The sequence below is a fragment of the Rhinatrema bivittatum genome, chromosome 4 (genome assembly GCF_901001135.1).
Source record: "Rhinatrema bivittatum chromosome 4, aRhiBiv1.1, whole genome shotgun sequence".
NCBI classification, from domain to species: Eukaryota; Metazoa; Chordata; class Amphibia; order Gymnophiona; family Rhinatrematidae; genus Rhinatrema; species Rhinatrema bivittatum.
The window spans coordinates 272,757,842-272,779,152 of NC_042618.1; the positions used below are offsets into that span (position 1 = coordinate 272,757,842).

Genomic DNA, 21,311 nt, shown 5'->3' on the forward strand with positions numbered 1-21,311 from the left:
CTGATTCCCTGCTGGGTTCTAGAAAGAAGCAGGGATTCCTCTAACGGAGTCTAGAAGGGGAAATGATTGTGGTCTCAGAAAGAAAGCGCAAGTCCAGGTACATATTACTACCCAAGTAAAATAATCTTATTTGCTTCTTAAAAGAGTTTTATAGAACTATGATATGCTGTACAGTCACATAATACAGAATAGCCACTCTACTGCTAGCGATGATGCTGCTTTAAAAGTTTCTGGTACAAAAAAGTTAATTTGGACAAATAAGACTTGGACTGCTTCTGTGTGCCTGTTCTGACATATAGGACCCATGGGGGCCATTTACCTAATTGCAAACTAGAGTATGCAGATAATGAAATACACTGTTCTAGCTTGTTATTTCTGGAAGGAATCCCCCATTAACGACCATTCCACTTTTCGATAGTGTAAAAAAAAAAGTAACGCAACCTGTGCTTTATAACTCGTTTTCACCTTGCAGAAGAAAAACAAATAACCTGAAAGACATGAACATATGTACGAACCCTGAAAAACTCATCTTCACAGAGCGAAAGTTACATTAAAGAAATATGAAGGCATACTTAATTTAAGTTTCCCTGTACATACCCTGATCAGTCCAGACTCCTGGGTTTTGCTTCCCTTCCAGCAGATGGAGACAGAGAAAGTTTCACAGACACTGCCTCTTAACCCTGTATGCCACCTGCAGTTCCTCAGTATTTCTCCATCTCCAGATGGAGGAGGTTCAAAACCTGCAGTTCTGTACCAAAAAAATAAAATAAAATAAAAAAAAAAAAGAGAGAAAAATAAATATTAGGCTAAGAAAAGCGGAGTTTTCCGGTCCTGGTAGGACCATTTCTCCTGGTTGTAGGGGCGGACGAGCAGGGGTTGGGGACTCTAGATTGCTCTATGGATTTCGCCTGAGGTTTTAGCTGGTGGTCTAGTTCCCTCACCTCCAGGAGGATTAGGAGAAGCCCTGCCACTTTCCAGATAAGACTATTTTTTTAAATCTATTTCTTATAAAGTTAAAAAAAAAATAATTCAGCTGCTAGAAGATTTTCAAAAGCAGCATGTGCGTTTCCTTTGCTTCAATTTCCCCGTTGCCGGTGGTGGTGGGGTCAGCTTTGGCTTACTTTCTTGGCGGCTCTCTCTCTGCCTTCCTCCCTCCGAGCGTCTGCCACACAGTCTAAGCCATGCCGAAGGGGTGCTGATGTGCTACGTGTGGGGATAGCTCGACACGCCTCTTTCGTTCTGGTTGCTGTACTCGTTGCCTCTCTGGAAGGGAGGGATTGCGGTGGCAGCGTGACTCCGGGAAACTGAAAGCTGCATTGTGAGGGGCCGATGATCCATTCCCACTGAGTGCAGGAACGGTGGCCATTTTGAATACATTCGCTGCTAAGGAGAAAGCTGTAGCGAGGAGAGGGTATCTCCCGCCTGAACTTTCTCTGGCCGAGTTCAGCTCTGAGGATGTCTGGGGAGCCCACAGGGAGCAGTCAGAGGAGGACATTGATCCTCTGGAAGAGGATTCTGATGGTGGCTCCCTTTTTTCACCTGAGTTTGTGCTCTTGCTGCACAAAGCCTTTTTAGCCCACAAGGCCACAGAGCAGCCCCTTTCTAAGTGGTGGATGACAGATCCTCCACCCAGGAAGTCGTCCAGGTTTTTGGGGGCTTCAGAGGCCACCAGAATTCGGAAGGTCCTGGGCCCTTCTGGGTCTGGGACCATTGAGAAAGGTTCCTCAGAAGAATCTGAACGGGGGTTGCCATCTGGGGATGATTCTCCCGATCCTGCTCTGTCTCGCATGTCTCAAGATCTGTAAGGGGATGCAGGGAAGGTCCCGACGATGGAAGGCAATGATCACCTGTCCCGACGATGGAAGGCAATGATTCACCTGTTTCAGAGGGAGAAACTCTGCCCTCTCATCCTGCCGGTCCTGGCAGAATTAGGAATCTCTGTCCAGCAGGAGCAGACAGACCTGGAGGAAGTGGATCCGGTCATGGCTGGCTTGTGAAATGGGAAAGTCTTGGCTGGACCCCTCAAGTCTGTTACAGAGCTGGTGGTCAGGGAGTGGGATACTCCAGAGACTTGCCTTAAGGTTAGTGGGGCTAGGGATAGGCTTTATCCTTTGCCCAAGGACACTTTGGAGCTCTTGAGGAAGCTGAAGGTGGATGCTTTGGTCTTTGCAGTTACAAAGAGGACACCATTCTGGTAGCTTAGCGTGGCAGCTCTTAAAGATTTGCAGGACAGAAAGTTTGAAGTGCATCTTAAGAAGATTTGAGGTGTCAGCCCTGGGCATCCATGCAGCTGGGTACAGCAGCTTTATGCTCCGGGCTAGTTTGAGATGGGTGCAGCAGTTGCAGAGTGACAGAGACATGTCACCCTAGGAGTCCAAACAGGCGGAGCGATTGGAGACTGTGTTGCCTTATGGGGCGGACACTTTGTATGACCTCATTCTTATATCTTCCAGGACCACGATGTCTGTGGTATCGGCCAGGAGGCTGCTTTGGTTAAGAAACTGGTCATTTGACGTTTCATCAAAGTCTCAGCTGGGAGCGTTACCTTTAAAGGGCAAGCTTCTGTTCAGGGAAGACTTGGAACAGCTGATAAAACAGCTGGGAGATAAGGTGGACAAGCTACCAGAAGATGAGCTGAAGGGGTCCAAAGGTTTTCTCCCAGTGCGCTCTCAGTTTCGAGGTCAAAGGCATTTCCTTCAGAGCAGGGTTCCGGGAGCAGACCTCGGGCAGGTCGCAGTCCTGGGCCCATCCATTTCAAGGGCACAGAGTGGTCCGAGATGGCTCCGGCCAAGGCAGTGGGGGAGCCAAGCCTGCTCAATGAAACGAGGCCGGCCCACTCTTCAGTCTCTGTCATAGGAGGTTGTTTGGCTTATTTTTATGAGGAGTGGGTCAAAATCACGTTGGACCAGTGGGTTCTAAACGTGAAAGGTCAACACTACGCTTTAGAATTTGCTTGGCCACTCAGAAGCCTGTTTAAGGTACCTCCCTGTGCCTCAGAAGAGAAGAAACTGATAGTCCTACAGACAATACAATGCCTGCAGAAGCTAGGGGCCATTGTTCCCATCCCCCAGGACAAGCGGGGGACAGGGTGTTACTCCATTTATTTTGTGGTGCCATAAAAGGAAGGAACCTTTCGCCCCATTCTGTATTTAAAGAAGGTGAATATGGCTCTCAAGGTTTCCCGTTTCTGGATGGAAACTCTTGAGGTCCGTCATAGCAGCGATAAGAAGTGGGGAGTACTTGGCTTCCTTGGATCTGATGGAGGCGATCTGTACATAGGTATTCTCCCGGATCATCAGAAATACCTCTGGTTTATGATCCTGGGGAGGCATTTGCAATTTTGCACACTCCCGTTCGGGCTAGTGACAGCCCCTTGGACCTTCACCAAGGTAATGGTGGTGGTAGCGGCAGGCCTCATAAAGGAGGGCATGCTGGTCCACCAGTATCTAGATGACTGGCTCATTCGGGTGAAGTCGGAAGTCCTTTGCAGGTGAGCTGTGGAAGCAGTGGTGCAGCACCTCACTTCGTTGGGATAGATAGTGAACATGTCCAAGAGCCACCTCTCTCCTTTGCAGGTTCTGAAATTCTTGGGCGCGCATTACAATACCCGAGTGAGGAAGATCTTTCTCATGGAGGAGCGGATAGTCAAGCTTCGAGCTCAAGTTCGGAAGGTGTTGGAGGCCAGAGTGCCCAGGGTCTGGGATTACTTGCAGGTCCTCTGTTCCATGGCTTCGACCTTGGAGTTGGCCCTGTGGGCGTTTGCTCATATGAGACTTCTACAGAGAGCTTTGCTATCCCGGTGGGAATCAGATTTTGGAGCAGTTTCATCTTCCACTACCACTTACAGTCTCTGCCAGGTCCAGTCTTACGTAGTGGCTTGGCCGGGAACATTTAGGCTGCAGGGTGGACCTTGAGGTGCCACTCGAGGTAAACACTTCCGACGCTAGTCTCTCTGGCTGGGGAGTGGTGTGTCAATCTCAGTCGGTGCAAGGCCAATGGTCGGAGGAGGAAGCAGCCTGATCCATCAATCGCCTAGAGATGAGAGTGGTACAGTTAGCCCTGCAGTTGGCCCTGCAGGAGTTTTATCTCTCTTCTGCGCACGATGCTCTGATCTATGTGTTTCCACCATGGCCCCTGGTAGGAAAGGTTGTAAGGAGAACAGAGGTCCACCCAGGAAAGGTGATTCTCATGGCTCCGGAGTGGCCATGAAGGCCTTGGTTTGCAGATCTGGTCAATCTGACAATGGGATGGCGGTTGCCTACATCAATCGCCAGGGGCTACCAGGAGTTGAGCAGTTGCTCTGGAAGCAGAGATGCTGATGTCCTGGGCAGAGAAGCAACTGGTCTTGTTAGCGGCCTCCGACAATGTGCAAGCGGATTTTCTCAGCCGACAGTATTTAGACCCAGGAGAATGGGAGCTCTCAGAGGAGGCAGTGACCCTAATTTCTCGCATGACTCATATGGATCTCATGGCAACTCAGAGGAATGTCAAAGTGCTGCGCTTCTTCATTCTGAGAAGAGAGCATGGAGCAGAAGGGGTCGATTCCCTGGTGCTTCCTTGGCCGCACGATGTTCTGATCTACGTGTTTCCACCATGGCCCCTGGTAGGAAAGGTTGTAATGAGAACAGAGGTCCACCCAGGAAAGGTGATTCTCATGACTCCGGAGTGGCCATGAAGGCCTTTGCTTTGCAGATCTGGTCAATCTAGCAAGTGGATAGCCCCCTAAGACTGGGCTATCTACCAAAACTTCTACGGCAGGGCCCTCTATTTTCAATTCAAACGGATCACTTTTGTCTAGCAGCATGGCTTTTGAAAGGAAGCAATTAAGGAAAAAAGGATATCCTGAGAATATTATTCCTACTCTGTTGCAGGCTAGAATTCCTTTACTTCCCTGGCGTAGGTCAGAGTTTGGAGAGTTTTTGAGGCTTGATGTGCAGAGCAGGGAGTTGAGCCTCAGTGGCGCAGATTCTGGCCTTTTTGCAGAAGGGTCTCTCTAAGGGTTTGTCTTTTAGTTCCTTGAGGGTGCAGGTGTTGGCCCTGTCCTGCTTGTGCGGCAAGCTTCATGGAACAACCCTTGCTGCACAATGTGGTTCGTTTCCTCCAAGGGGTGAAACATCTTCACCCCCATTAGTCATGTGTGCTTTCTTGGAGCCTTAATTTGGTCCTCAAGGGCATGTGTGAAGTGCCATTTGAAACTCTAAAGAGGGCCACCATAAAAGATGACTTTGAAAGTTTTTGGTTTTTTTTAATGGCTATTTGTTCAGCTAAGAGGGTGTCAATTTCAAGTCCTCTCAAGTAGAGAACCCTTTTTACAGATTTCAGAATCTGCGGTCTCTCTGAGGATGGTTCCATCTATTCCGCTGAAGGTAGTTTCAACGTTCCATTTGAGTCAATCAGAGGAGCTTCTGGCCTTTGCAAATTGGGAGGTCATAACGCTTCATGCAAAAAAATTAAAATGGTTGGATGTCAGGAGGGCTTTGTTGCAATATATGGAGGTCACTAAGTTTCTGGTTGTCAGATCGCCTTTTTGTACTTTGGAGTGGTGCAAAAAAGGGGCAGAGTGCGTTGAAGGCCACAATTGCGCAGTGGCTGAAGAAGACTATTGGGTCCACATATATTGGTCATGGTGGTCCTATGCCAGAGGGATTAAGGGCTCATTCTACCCGTTCCCAGGTGGCCCCCTGGGCAGAGTGCCAACTGGTGTCGCCACAGGAGATTTGCAGGGTGACTTCTTAGAAGTCTTTGCATACTTTTTCCCCAGATATTACTGGTTGGACGTCTGGGCAGCAGATGTTAATTGGTTTGGTGAAAGTGTTCTTCGAGCGGAACTCTCACAGTCCCACCCTGGTTAGGGAAGCTTTGGTACATCCCAGGAGTCTGGACTTATCTGGGTACATACAGGGAAAGGAAAACTGGTTCTTACCTGCTAATTTTCGTTCCTGTTGTACCACAGATCAGTCCAGAGTCCGCCCAAGGGGAGAGAAGAGATGGAGAGTCCACTCAATCTGTATGTTTATGGGATAATTCTGGAAGAATGACACAGGTTTTTTTTGTTAATCCTTTCAGTACAGTTTTCAAATTGGATTATAAATTTTACATTTTTCCTCTGCTCGTTCTGTTGAATGTTAAACAGTTGGAGTATTAGAAAACTTTTTTTTATTATATATGCTTGGGTACTTGGTAATACAGAGGAGCTGCAGGTAGCACACCGGGTTAAGAGGCGGTGTCTGTGAAACTTTCTCTGTCTCCATCTGCTGGAAGGGAGGCAAAACCCAGGAGTCTAGACTGATCTGTGGTACTACAGGAATGAAAATTATCAGGTAAGAACCAAATTGTCCTTTCCTGAATGCAGGGCTGAAAGTGTGCAATCAGCATGGAAATGCTGGTGTCCAAGTCCCTACAGTCTACTCAGTGTGACTCAGTATGGTCTTTTCAACTACATAAGTTAGTGCAGTGGTTCTCAAGACTCAAAAGCTCATCCAGTTTGCAAGTTATCCACAAAGAGCATTCATGCATTATCTGCATACATTTGATCTAAGAATTTGACTAAATTGTATATTTTGGTTAGCCTGAAACCCAAATTTGCTTGGGAGGTCTGAAGACTGGATTTGAGAAGCTATAAGTGACTGTTTAAAACAGTGGCAAATTATTCCTTCAAAAACTTGGATAGGCAACACTAAAATTGGAGAAATTACTTACCTGATAATTTCATTTTCCTTAGTGTAGACAGATGACTCAGGACCAATGGTATAGTGTACTCCTGATAGCATTGGAGACGGATCAGATTTCAATCTGACGTCAGCCCTAGTACATATACCCCTGCAGGAAGTGCAGCTCTTCAGTATTCTCCTCAAAAAACAATTGAGGATATATGCATGATTGAATAATTGGAATAACTTGGTTAACTTGATTAATTTGAACTGGTTATAGCTGGAGACCATCAGTGCCCTCAACCGAGAAACATCGACACCAGGTAGGATGGGTGTCCTAGGTGGAGGGAAGCATGGCTTACCCGTGAATCACTCGCTCTCGGGGATGTCCCCCGAGAATTCCATGAATAACGGCAGCCGTGGGTGGGATGCTGAGTCCATCTGTCTACACTAAGGAAAACTAAATTATCAGGTAAGTAATTTCTCCATTTCCTAGCGTGTAGCAGAAGGACTCAGGACCAATGGGATGTATAAAAGCTACTCCCGAACCGGGTGGGAGGCTGCCTGTGGCCCACTTAGTACTGCCCTTGCAAATGCTGTGTCCTCTCGAGCTAGAACATCCAGGGGTAAAACTTGGAGAAGGTGTGGATGGAGGACCATGTCGCTGCCCGACAGATCTCGGCGGGTGACAGCATCTTGGTTTCCGCCCAGGACTCTGCCTGGGCTCTAATGGAATGTGCCTTGACTTGTAAAGGCGGTGGCTTGTCTGCTTCTACGTAGGCCACCTTGATAACTTCTTTGATCCAGCGAGCTATGGTTGCTCGCGAGGCCGCTTCCCCTTGCTTCTTCCTGCTGTGACGTACGAATAGATGGTCCGTCTTTGGTATGGATTCCGACCTTTCCAGGTATCGGACTAGGAGTCTGCCGACATTGAGGTGGCGTAGAGTGCAAGACTCTTCCAAATTCTTATGCTCATCTGGCAATGGTAGCGAGATGGTTTGCTTGAGATGGAAGTGAGAAACCATTTTGGGGAGGAAGGACGGGACCGTGTGTAACTGAATGGTTCCTGGAGTGAGGTGCTGGAGTGAGGTGCTTGAGTGAGGTGAGGAGTGAGGTGAGGAGTGAGGTGCTGGAGTGAGGTGAGGTGCTGGAGTGAGGTGAGGTGCTGGAGTGAGGTGAGGAGTGAGGAGTGAGGTGAGGTGCTTGTAGCTCGGAGATACGACGGGCCGAACAGACTGTCACCAGGAAGGCTATCTTCAATGTTAATAGTCTGAGAGACAGGCCAGAAGAGGTCTGAAGGAGGCTCCTGCTAAGAAATCTAGGACCAGGTTGAGGTTCCATAGAGGCACCAACCACTTTAGGGGTGGTCGGATCTGCTTGACTCCTTTCAGAAAGCGGGAGACATCCGGGAGAGAGGCTAGGCTGCCGCTCTCACTCTTGGTTCCGCAGCATGACAATGCGGCCACCTGTACCTTGATGGAGTTGAGAGACAATCCCTTCTGTAGGCCATTCTGCAGGAATTCCAAAATTGCAGGAATTTTGAATGAGCGTGGAATGATGTCGCGGTCCTCTCACCAGGCTTCGAATACTCTCCAAATCCTTATGTATGTTAGGAATGTGGAGAACTTGTGTGCTTGGAACAGGGTGTCAATTACTACCCCTGAGTATCCGCTCTTCCTCAGGCGAGTCCTCTCAATGGCCAGACCGTAAGAGAGAATCGAGCTGGATCCTCGTGGAGGATCGGTCCTTGTTGGAGAAGGTCTGTGTGTGGAGGTAGTGGGAGGGGGCTCCCTGTCAGCAGCCTTCGCAAGTCTGCGTACCACGGTCTTCTTGGCCAGTCCGGGGCCACTAGAAGTACTGGTCCCTTGTGGTGTTCTATCTTGTGGATGATTGCGCCCAATAGGGGCCATGGTGGGAAGGTGTATAATAGTTTCCAGTGGCCAGGTCTGTACCAGGGCATCGATTCCCTGGGACTGAGGTTCCCGCCTGTGGCTGAAGAAGCTGGGCACTTGGGCGCTGGATCAGTTTGCCAAGAGGTCCATGGTTGGTGTTCCCCAACGGTTTACTATCAGTTGGAATGCTGTGGTCGACAGCCTCCATTCTCCTGGGTCTAGATTTTCTCTGCTGAGGTAATCTGCAGCGACGTTGTCTTTCCCTGCAATGTGGTCGGCCGAGATCTCTTGGAGGTTCGCTTCCGCCCATGACATTAGAGGGTCTATTTCCAGAGACACCTGTTGGCTTCTGGTTCCTCCCTGACGGTTGACGTAGGCCACTGTTGTAGCGTTGTCCGACATTACTCTGACTGATTTGTCTCGGAGTCTGTGACCGAACTGTACGCAGGCTAGGCTGACAGCCCGGGCTTCTAGGCGATTGATATTCCATCCCGCCTCTTCTTTGTTCCATTGCCCCTGGGCGGTTAGCTCCTGGCAATGTGCTCCCCATCCTCATAGGCTGGTGTCCGTGGTGAGCAGGATACAGGTTGGTGAGGATAGTCTCACTCCCTGGCTTAGATGGCCTTCTTGCAGCCACCATCGTTGTTGGGTCCGAACTTTGTCCGGGAGCTGAAGATGTACGAAGTACTTCTGGGACAGCGGAATCCATCGTGATAGTAGTGAGCGCTGTAGGGGTCTCATGTGAGCTCTTGCCCATGGCACTACTTCCAGTGTGGATGCCATGAGGCAGAGGACTTGGAGGTAGTCCCATGCCGTGGGACAAAGCTCGCTCAACAGGGTTCGCAACTGGTTCATCAGTTTTGATCTCCTTGTCGGTGTCAGGATGACCTTGTCTTGTTTGGTGTAGAACCCAACCCCCAAATATTCTAGAGACTGGGAGGGCTGCAGACAGCTCTTGTTTGTGTTGACCACCCACCCGAGGCTCTCCAGTAGAGTTTTGACTCTGTTGGTCGCCTGGTGACTTTCCTCTGGGGATTTTGCCCTGATCAATCGTCTAGATAAGGGTGTATGAGGATTCCTTCTTTCCTCAGTGTTGCTGCCACTACCACTATGATCTTGGTGAACGTCCAGGGTGCTGTGGCTAACCCGAATGGTAGTGCCCGGAACTGGTAGTGACGGTCCAGGATCGTGAAGCGTAGAAAACGCTGATGATCTTGATGGATTGGAATGTGAGATAGGCTTCCGACAGATCCAGGAATGTGAGATAGGCTCCCGACAGATCCAGGATTGTAAGGAACTCTCCCGGTTGTATCGTCCTTAATACCGAGCATAGGGTTTCCATGCAGAAGAGAGGAATCTTCAGGTGGCGGTTGACAGACTTGAGGTCCAGAATGGGCCAGAACGTTCCTTCTTTCTTGGGAACGTTAAGAACATAAGAATATAAGAAATCGCCATCGTCAGAGCAAGGGTCCATCAAGCCCAGCATCCTGTTTCCAACAGAGGCCAAACCAGGCCACAAGAACCTGGCAATTTCCCAAACACTAAGAAGATCCCATGCTACTGATGCAATTAATAGCAGTGACTATTCTCTAAGTAAACTTGATTAATAGCAATTAATGGACTTCTCCTCCAAGAACTTATCCAAACCATTTTGAACCCAGCTACACTAACTGCACTAACCACATCCTCTGGCAACAAATTCCAGAGCTTTATTGTGCGTTGAGTGAAAAAGAATTTTCTCAGATTAGTCTTAAATGTGCTACTTGCTAACTTCATGGAATGCCCCCTAGTCCTTCTATTATTCAAAAGTGTAAATAACCGAGTCACATCTACTCGTTCAAGACGTTTTATTTGTTGTGCGGTCATCTGTGTTATAGCCTCTAAGGCTAGCAATCTGGTCAATGTAGCTTCCACTGCCATCCTCATGGCAGGGTCGTGGCAGGTGGATTCCACAAACTTGTCCGGAGGGAGGCAGTGGAAATCCAGGTAATATCCCTCTCGAATGATGGCTAGGATCCACTTGTCCAAAGTTATCGCGACCCATCTTTGGTAGAATAGGGCAAGTCTGCCCCCTATTGGACGGGTCGGCTGATTTTCATTGTGGGGTGCGGCTGGGGCCTGGGCCCGAGCCGGCTCCCCTTTTGTTGTGCTTGTTTTGAAAGGACTGGCTCCTGCCTGCGGGACGAGCCGCTTGATATGTGCTTCTGTATGGGTTGAAGTGCTGTGATCCTCTGCCCCTGGAAGTTCGGGGGAAGGGTCGCTGGTTTCTCTTATTCCTGTCCTCCGGTAGCCACGGCAATGAAGATTCGCCCCTTTTGTTGGCTAGCTTCTCCAGTTCGCTTCCGAAAAGGAGGGTTCCCTTGAAGGGCATTCTTGTGAGTCTCGTTTTGGACGATGCGTATGCCGACCAGCTTCAGAGCCAGAGTTGACTTCTGGCTGCCACGGCTGATGACACGCCTTTAGCTGCGGTGCACATCAGATCAGAAGCAGCATCCGTGAGGAATGATACTGCTGGTTCCAGGGCTTCCCCAGGTGTGTTGTTCCTGGTCTGTGATAAGCAGGCGTGTGTCACCACGGCACAGCAGGCCGCGAACTGTAAAGACATAGCGGAGACATCAAAAGACTGTTTGAGGATGGATTCCAGACGTCTGTCTTGAGCATTCTTGAGTGCAGCTCCTCCCTCCACTGGGATAGTAGCGCGCTTCGAAACCGCACAGACCATGGCATCCACTTTCAGACATGCCTGGAGATCTTTGGCAGCTGGGTCCAGAGGGTACATGGCTGCCAGGGCACGCCCCCCTTTGAACGTAGTCTCCGGGGCATCCCATTCCAGGTCAATTAGCTGCTGGATGGCTTGTAATAGTGGGAAATGATGAGAGTCCCTCTAGGAGGGGATTCGTCTTAGGTTCCCCCGAGGCACTTGTGCCCGGGATTGCGAGCTCTTTCGAGCTGTGTGTGACCAGGTCTGGAACCTCGACCTTGGTGAAGAAGCGCCTCATGGTTCAGTGGTGTTCGGTCACCGGAGGGAGTTCCTCTTCCTCCAGGGGTTCTGAATCCTCATCTGAGTTGTCAGTGTCCCCGAAGGTGGGGCTTCTGGGCGGTGGAATCACTTCCCTAGGCATAGAGGGTCCTGGGATGTTCAGGTCCTCTGGCGGAGGTAGTGGCCGTATTGTCGGAGGTCCCGGTTGCATGTGGATGAAGGTACGCAGGCCTTTGAAGAATTCCACCCAGGAGATAGATGCTGGGTCTAAATTAAGAGGCGCTGTGTCCCTGGGGAGCCCCGTTTGAGGAAGGGTCCCGCTGGGGGATGCTAGGTCCGGGGTACTGTTCGAAAAGCTGGAACCCGGTACCGGCTGGGGAGGGCCATGGGCTGGATCCCCCAGGGCCTCCTCGCACTATATACACAGGGCCGTGGCCTCCTCATGCTGTGCAGCTCTAATGTGGCATGCTGGGCAAAGGCCCTGAGCCTTGAGCTTCTTCTCCGGTGGTGCCATGGCTTGTGCGCGTAAAGTGCAGGGCCCAGGTGGTTTAGTTATGCGCTCCGGTGCGTCGAAGGTGTGCGCGTTTGGATTGGTACACGCTCAGGGAGATGTGCGCAAAGATCGAAGTTGTGCGCCTGGCACAGTAAGCATGTGGCTATGCGCGTTGCTTGTACGCACGGTACTTGGGCGCGCGACATTGTGCGCACGGCTCGCTTCTGTATAAATTATAAAAGAAATTTTAGCCAGATATGTCATTACCTGGCTAAAACTTACTTGTATTAAAAAAAAAAAAGAAAAAAGAAAAAGAGGAGGTAGGGCAGGGGTGTTTTGGGAACAGGGCTTAAACGTAGCTGGATAAGAACATAAGAAAATGCCATACTGGGTCAGACCAAGGGTCCATCAAGCCCAGCATCCTGTTTCCAACAGTGGCCAATCCAGGCCATAAGAACCTGGCAAGTACCCAAAAACTAAGTCTATTCCATGTTACCATTGCTAATGGCAGTGGCTATTCTCTAAGTGAACTTAATAGTAGGTAATGGACTTCTCCTCCAAGAACTTATCCAATCCTTTTTTAAACACAGCTATACTAACTGCACTAACCACATCCTCTGGCAACAAATTCCAGAGTTTAATTGTGCGTTGAGTAAAAAAGAACTTTCTCCGATTAGTTTTAAATGTGCCCCATGCTAACTTCATGGAGTGCCCCCTAGTCTTTCTACTATCCGAAAGAGTAAATAACCGATTCACATCTACCCGTTCTAGACCTCTCATGATTTTAAACACCTCTATCATATCCCCCCTCAGCCGTCTCTTCTCCAAGCTGAAAAGTCCTAACCTCTTTAGTCTTTCCTCATAGGGGAGCTGTTCCATTCCCCTTATCATTTTGGTAGCCCTTCTCTGTACCTTCTCCATCGCAATTATATCTTTTTTGAGATGCGGCGACCAGAACTGTACACAGTATTCAAGGTGTGACCGCTGTGTGACCTGTTCAATAGATCCCTAGAAACGGGAGTGGTGCCGAGTGATTGGAGAAGAGCGGTGGTGGTCCCGCTTCACAAGAGTGGGAACAGGGAAGAGGCAGGCAACTACAGACCGGTTAGCCTCACTTCGGTGGTGGGAAAAGTAATGGAGTCACTGCTGAAAGAGAGAATAGTGAACTATCTACAGTCTGGAGAATTGATGGACCAGAGGCAGCATGGATTCACCAGGGGAAGATCCTGTCAGACAAATTTGATTGACTTTTTTGACTGGGTAACCAAGGAATTGGATCAAGGAAGAGCACTAGATGTCATCTACTTGGATTTCAGCAAAGCTTTTGATACGGTTCCGCACAGGAGACTGGTGAATAAAACGAGAAGCTTGGGAGTGAGTGCCGAGGTGGTGACCTGGATTGCAAATTGGTTGACGGACAGAAAACAATGTGTGATGGTAAATGGAGCCTTCTCTGAAGAGAGAGCGGTTTTAAGTGGTGTGCCGCAAGGATCGGTGTTGGGACCGGTCCTGTTCAATATCTTTGTGAGCGACATTGCGGACGGGATAGAAGGTAAGGTTTGTCTTTTTGCGGATGACACTAAGATCTGCAACAGAGTGGACACGCCGGAAGGAGTGGAGAGAATGAGATGGGATCTAAGGAAACTGGAAGAGTGGTCTAAGATATGGCAGCTGAGATTCAATGCCAAGAAGTGCAAAGTCATGCATATGGGGAGTGGAAATCCGAATGAACTGTACTCGATGGGGGGGGGAAAGGCTGATGTGCACGGAGCAGGAGAGGGGACCTTGGGGTGATAGTGTCTAATGATGTGAAGACAGCAAAACAATGCGACAAGGGCGATAGCAAAAGCCAGAAGAATGCTGGGCTGCATAGAGAGAGGAATATCAAGTAAGAAAAGGGAAGTGATTATTCCCTTGTACAGGTCCTTGGTGAGGCCTCACCTGGAGTACTGTGTTCAGTTCTGGAGACCGTATCTACAAAAAGACAAAGACAAGATGGAAGCGGTACAGAGAAGGGCGACCAGGAAGGTGGAGGATCTTCATAGGATGACGTACGAGGAGAGATTGAAGAATCTAAATATGTACACCCTGGAGGAGAGGAGGAGCAGAGGTGATATGATACAGACTTTCAGATACTTGAAAGGTTTTAATGATCCAAAAACAACGACAAACCTCTTCCGTAGGAAAATAATCAGCAGAACCAGGGGTCATGATTTGAGGCTCCAGGGAGGAAGATTCAGAACCAATGTCAGGAAGTATTTCTTCACGGAGAGGGTGGTGGATGCCTGGAATGCCCTTCCGGAGGAAGTGGTGAAGACCAGAACTGTGAAAGACTTCAAAGGGGCGTGGGATAAACACTGCGGATCAATAAAGTCAAGAGGCCGCCAATGAAGAGTGGGTGACTCGCCAGAATGATGGCTATTGACACAATACCCTTATTAAATAAACATACACATGCTTACTGTGACTCCTACATCGCTCTAAGATTCAACAGCAAGAGGTAATGGAAAAAAAGGATTTGCACTCACAAAGAGGGGAGTAGCTGGCTTGTTACGGCGGTTACTACCCCAAACCAAATGTGCCTGATACTTCACTTTCCATGCATATCCAGCATGGTTCTCTGCTGCATCGGCATGGGAGAAAGACTGATACATCACGCATTTCCAGCATAGCTCTCTGCTTCAACGGCAGGGGAAAAAAAAATTAACAAACAAACAAACAACGGCAGGGGGAAAAATAAAACAAAAACAAAAAACTGATGCTTCACGCATATCCTGCATAGCTTCAACAACAGGGGTGAAGAAAAAAAGGATTCGCAATCACAAAGCGAGGAGTAGCTGGCTTGTTACGGCGGTTACTACCCCAAACCAAATGTGCCTGATACTTCACTTTCAATGCATATCCAGCATGGCTCTCTGCTTCTACAGCAGGGGAGAAGTAAAAAAAAACCAACAAGAGCTGTACAACATAGTCTAGGTAAAACAAATAAGCATGGGTGTAGCTTGCTTATCGCGGCAGTTACTGCCCCTACTACCCCTAACTAATCAAGCTAGATATTTCACTTGCATGCAGCTCCATCACTGCTCTCTACATTAATGGTGGGGGTGGAAGGGGAATAGAACAAGGAGCTAAGAGTAACAGATAAGAATGAGAGAAAAAAATGTGTGAGGCTTGCTGGGCAGACTGGATGGGCCATTCGGTCTTCTTCTGCCGTCATTTCTATGTTTCTATGTTTCTATGTTTCTAAGGTGTGGTCTCACCATGGAGCGATACAGAGGCATTATGACATTTTCCGTTTTATTCACCATTCCCTTTCTAATAATTCCCAACATTCTGTTTGCTTTTTTGACTGCCGCAGCACACTGAACTGACGATTTCAATGTGTTATCCACTATGACGCCTAGATCTCTTTCTTGGGTTGTAGCACCTAATATGGAACCCAACATTGTGTAATTATAGCATGGGTTATTTTTCCCTATATGCATCACCTTGCACTTATCCACATTAAATTTCATCTGCCATTTGGATGCCCAATTTTCCAGTCTCACATGGTCTTCCTGTAATTTATCACAATCTGCTTGTGATTTAACTACTCTGAACAATTTTGTGTCATCTGCAAATTTGATTATCTCATTCGTTGTATTTCTTTCCAGATCGTTTATAAATATATTGAAAAGTAAGGGTCCCAATACAGATCCCTGAGGCACACCACTGTCCACTCCCTTCCACTGAGAAAATTGTCCATTTAATCCTACTCTCTGTTTCCTGTCTTTTAGCCAGTTTGCAATCCACGAAAGGACATCGCCACCTATCCCATGACTTTTTACTTTTTCTAGAAGCCTCTCATGAGGAACTTTATCAAACGCCTTCTGAAAATCCAAGTATACTACATCTACCGGTTCACCTTTATCCACATGTTTATTAACTCCTTCAAAAAAGTGAAGCAGATTTGTGAGGCAAGACTTGCCCTGGGTAAAGCCATGCTGACTTTGTTCCATTAAATCATGTCTTTCTATATGTTCTGTGATTTTGATGTTTAGAACACTTTCCACTATTTTTCCTGGCACTGAAGTCATGCTAACCGGTCTGTAGTTTCGCGGATCGCCCCTGGAACCCTTTTTAAATATTGGGGTTACATTTGCTATCCTCCAGTCTTCAGGTACAATGGATGATTTTAATCATAGGTTACAAATTTTTACTAATAGGTCTGAAATTTCATTTTTTAGTTCCTTCAGAATTCTGGGGTGTATACCATCTGGTCCAGCTGATTTATTACTCTTCAGTTTGTCAATCAGGCCTACCACATCTTCTAGGTTCACCGTGATTTGATTCAGTCCATCTGAATCATTACTCATGAAAACCTTCTCCATTACAGTTCCTCCCCAACATCCTCTTCAGTAAACAACGAAGCAAAGAAATCATTTAATCTTTCTGCGATGGCCTTATCTTCTCTAAGTGCCCCTTTAACCCCTCGATCATCTAACGGTCCAACTGACTCCCTCACAGGCTTTCTGCTTCGGATATATTTAAAAAGGTTTTTACTGTGGGTTTTTGCCTCTACAGCCAACTTCTTTTCAAATTCTCTCTATCCTGTCTTATCAATGACTTACATTTAACTTGCCAACGTTTATGCTTTACCCTATTTTCTTCTGTTGGATCCTTCTTCCAATATTTGAATGAAGATCTTTTGGCTAAAATAGCTTCTTTCACCTCCCCTTTTAACCATGCCGGTAATCGTTTTGCCTTCTTTCCACCTTTCTTAATGTGTGGAATACATCTAGACTGTGCTTCTAGAATAGTATTTTTTTTTTAACAATGACCACACCTCTTGAACATTTTTTACTTTTGTAGCTGCTCCTTTCAGTTTTTTTCTAACAATTTTTCTCATTTTATCAAAGTTTCCCTTTTGAAAGTTTAGCACGAGAGCCTTGGATTTGCACACTGTTCCTCTTCCAGTCATTAAATCAAATTTGATCATATTATGATCACTATTGCCAAGCGGCTCCATCACAGTTACCTCTCTCACCAAGTCCTGTGCTCCACTGAGAATTAGATCTAAAATTGCTCCCTCTCTCGTTGGTTCCTGAACCAATTGCTCCATAAAGCTATCATTTATTCCATCCAGGAACGTTATCTCTCTAGCGTGTTCCGATGATACATTTACCCGGCAGGGGGAATGTGGAAGGGAAGATCTGGGTGTGGATGGCAACCAACGGGGTCTGGATCGTATAGTCTGGGTGGACAGGGGCAGGGATGTGGCCTGCTTGTTGCAGAGGTTGCTACGCCTAATTGACCTGGATGTTCACTTGGATGCAGATCCGGCGATGCTCTCTACATTGGTGGTGGGGTGGAGGGGAAATAGGGCTGGAGGGTACTGGAAGCCAAGAGTAACAGGTGTGAGAGAGAAAAAGGAAGGAAAAAAAAAAAGGATAAAGTGCGTAGCTTGCTGGGCAGACTGGATGGGCCGTTTGATCTTCTTCTGCCATCATTTCATTTCATTTCTATGTAATATTGGGGTAACTGAAGTCTCCCATTATTACTGCACTACCAATTTGGTTAGCTTCCCTAATTTCTCTTAGCATTTCACTGTCTGTCTCACCATCTTGACCAGGTGGACGGTAGTATACCCATATCACTACAGTCTTCCCCGACATACAAGGGATTTCTACCCATAAAGATTCAATTTTGTATTTAGTCTCATGCAGGATGTTTATCCTGTTGGACTCTATGCCATCCCGGACATAAAGCGCCACACCTCCTCCTGGGTGCTCCTCTCTGTCATTGCGATATAATTTGTACCCTGGTATAGCACTGTCCCATTGGTTATCCTCTTTCCACCATGTCTCTGAAATGCCAATTAAGTCTATGTCTGTACATATGTCATATGTCTGTACATATGTCATATGTACATATGTCTGTACATATGTTCCTGATTTATGGTTCCTGATTTATGGTTCACAGTTACATTTAATTGAGTTTATGAAAGTTCTCTTTTAATAGTTTTCCTGTATACTTGTGTTAATGTATTCTGTATACTTGTGTTAATGTATTCTGCCTTGAGGCGACTGTTTTAATGTATTTCCGCCCTGGAGGCGACTGTTCAGTTCCTTGTAAACCGGTGCGATATGTATTCTTTACAGGAACATCGGTATATAAAAACTAAAAATAAATAAATAAATAAATAAATAAATAAATAAATAAATAAATAAATGTCATCATTCACTGCTATACATTCTAATTCTCTCATCTTACTTCTTAGATTTCTGGCATTAGCATACAAACAAACTTTGAAATGTTTGTATTATCATTCTGCTTTTTAATTGATAAGGATAGGTTAGAATTTTTTAGCTCAGGTGAGGTTTTAGTTACAGGCACTTGGACAGTAACTAAACTCACTGTCGGGATGCCCTAATTCTAATGCATCATTAGTATCCTTTGAAGATACCTCTCTCCGAACCATGCGCTATCTGGATTAAGTTTATCTGGATAAGTCTGGATGCTGTCCAGAGCAGGTCTAGAGCTATCCGGGTACACTTACCCAGATAACTTGAAATATAACCGGTTACATTCTGAATACAGCGGGTAAGTTAAAAAAAAAAAAAAAAAAAAAAAAGAAAAGAAACCTTCTCGGGCAAAGTTATCTGAGATAATATCAGCTGAAAATTCAGTATGACTACTCTTCTGCTCAATATACTCACCTCAAGATAGCCAGGTAAATGTACCTGAATATCTTTAAAAATACTTACTGTGCCTAAATGTAAATCACCTTGAGCTACCAATGAAAAGGAATGAGCTAAATACACAAATAAATCTAACCAGCTATATTCTGAACATAGCTAGTTAATTACAAAAAAAAAATTTCTTAGGAAAACAGGCCTGATCTCTCAACCCGCAAAATAATTTAAAAATGGTTGTGGCAAAGTGCCTGATACCCTCTTCCCAAAATTTAAAGACAGCCTAGTAATACCCCCAACTCCAGATATTTAAATTTAATGTTTGGCTCTTGGCCCCCTCCGCCCCCCCCCCCTCACCCTCCTACCCCACTCAGAATCTATATCCCCAACTTCCTAACTCACCTACAACCCCTAAAGCCGAGCTGGGCAGCAACAGAGTTTTACCACATTTCTCGCTGCATCCAGTACATAAGATATGCCATACTAGATCAGACCAAGGGTCCATCAAGCCCACTATCCTGTTTCCAACAGTGGCCAATCCAAGTCACAAATACCTGGCAAGCACCCAAACATTAGATAAATCACAAGCAATGACTGCTTATTAATTACCATAATAGCAATTTATGGATTTAATCTCTAGGAACTTATCCAAACCTTTTTAAACCGAGTAACACTAATTACTGAAACCACATTTTCTGGCAATGAATTCCAGAGTTTAATTATACGCTGAGTGAATAAGAATTTTCTTTGATTTGTTTTAAATGAGCTACTTGCTAATGTCATGGAGTGCCCCCTGGTCCTTCTATTATCTTAGAGAGTAAATAACCTATTTACATTAACTTGTTCAAGTCCTTTCATGATTTTGTAGACTTCTATCATATCCCCCCCTCAGTCGTCTCTTCTCCAAACTGAACAGCCCTAACTTCTTTAACCTTTCCTCTTTAGGGCAGCAGTTCCATGCCCCATATCATTTTGGTCGCCATTCTCTGCACTTTCTCCAGTGAAACTATCTTTTTTGAGATGCAGTGACTAGAATTGCACACAGTATTCAAGGTGTGGTCTCACCATGGAGCGATACAGAGGCATTATGACATCCTCCATTTTATTTTCTATTCCCTTCCTAATAATTCCTAACATTGTTTGCTTTTTTTGATCGCCTCAGCACACTGGGCTGATAATTTCAATGTATTATCCACTATGATGCCTAGATCTCTTTCCTGGGTAGTAACTCCTAAGATAGAACCTAACATTGTGCAACTATTCAAGGGTATTTTTCCCTATATACATCACTTTGCACTTGTCCACATTAAATTTCATCTGCCATTTGGAAGTCCAATCTTCCAGTCTCTCAAGGTCCTCTTGCAATTCATCACAATCCGCTTGAGATTTCACTACTCTGCATAATTTTGTCATCCGCAAATTTGATCACCTCACTCGTCGTACCCCTTTCAAATCATTTATAAATATATTAAAAAAGCACCGGTCCGAGAACAGATCCCTGAGGCACTCCACTATTTACCTGTTTGCACTGTGAAAACTGCCTACTTAATCCCACTCTATTTCTTGTCTTTTAACCAACTTGCAATCCACAAACAGACATCGTCTATCCTATGACGTTTTAGTTTTCTTAGAAGCCTCTCATGCGAACGCCTTCTGGAAATCCAAATACACCACATCTACCGGTTCACCTTTGTGCACATGTTTATTCACCCCTTCAAAAGAATTATGAGATTTGTCAGGCAAGACTTTCCTTGGATAAATCAGTGTTGGTTGTGTCCCATCAAACCATGTCTATCTAAATGTTTTGTGATTTTATTCTTTATAACAGTTTCCACAATTTTTCCCGGCACTGAAGTCAGGCTCACCAGTATATAGTTTGTTAATGGTGGTAACCTATGACTAATTAACTCAATGAATACCAGCTCCAAACAGTTATAAAAGTAGAAGTTTTATTTATGAAGGAGGAGATTCCTCCAGGAGCAGAAGCAACACAAAACAAGTGGAATATAATTCTAAGCTTGCTCAAAGATCTGACGTGCGTGTTCAATATAAGGGTTTTGTCCAACCAATTAACAGATGTCTCCAAAAGCCAGCCCATTCCCTCATAGCCAATCAATAAATTTTAGTATGTGTGCATGCTCTTACTATGGGCAGGAACCTCTTGTTATCATTAGCAGAGAATAAGACCAAGTTAACTTCCGTTTTCTCAGGAATGATGTCATCTTGTGCTGGCTGATTCTCTGGTTAGTTATAATAGTGCTTCATAGTGCTATCAATCCACTAGGTGTAATTCAGCGCTGGGTATTCTTACAAGTTTCACGGATCACCCCTTGATCCCTTTTTAAATAGAGGGGTCACATTGGCCATCTTCAGGTACATCGTGATATGGTTCAGTTGATCAGAATCATCACCCATGAAACCTTCTCTGGAACGGGTATCTCTTCAACATCCTCTTCAATAAACACTGAAGCAAAGAAATTTCTTCTCTAAGTGCCCCTTTAACCCCTTGATCATATAACAGGTCCAACCAACTCCCTTGCAGGATTTCTGCTTCAGATATATTTTTAAAAGTTTTTATTGTGAGATTTTGCCTCTATGGCCAACTTCTTTTCAAATTTTTTC

General features: G+C 46.1%; 1 protein-coding gene across 4 annotated transcripts in view; it reads right to left on the reverse strand.

Moving 5' to 3' along the window:
* SAMM50 (SAMM50 sorting and assembly machinery component) overlaps nucleotides 1–21,311 on the reverse strand; it is a 209,052-nt gene that overhangs the window by 86,159 nt on the left and 101,582 nt on the right. The gene's annotated exons all lie outside the window — the stretch shown is intronic.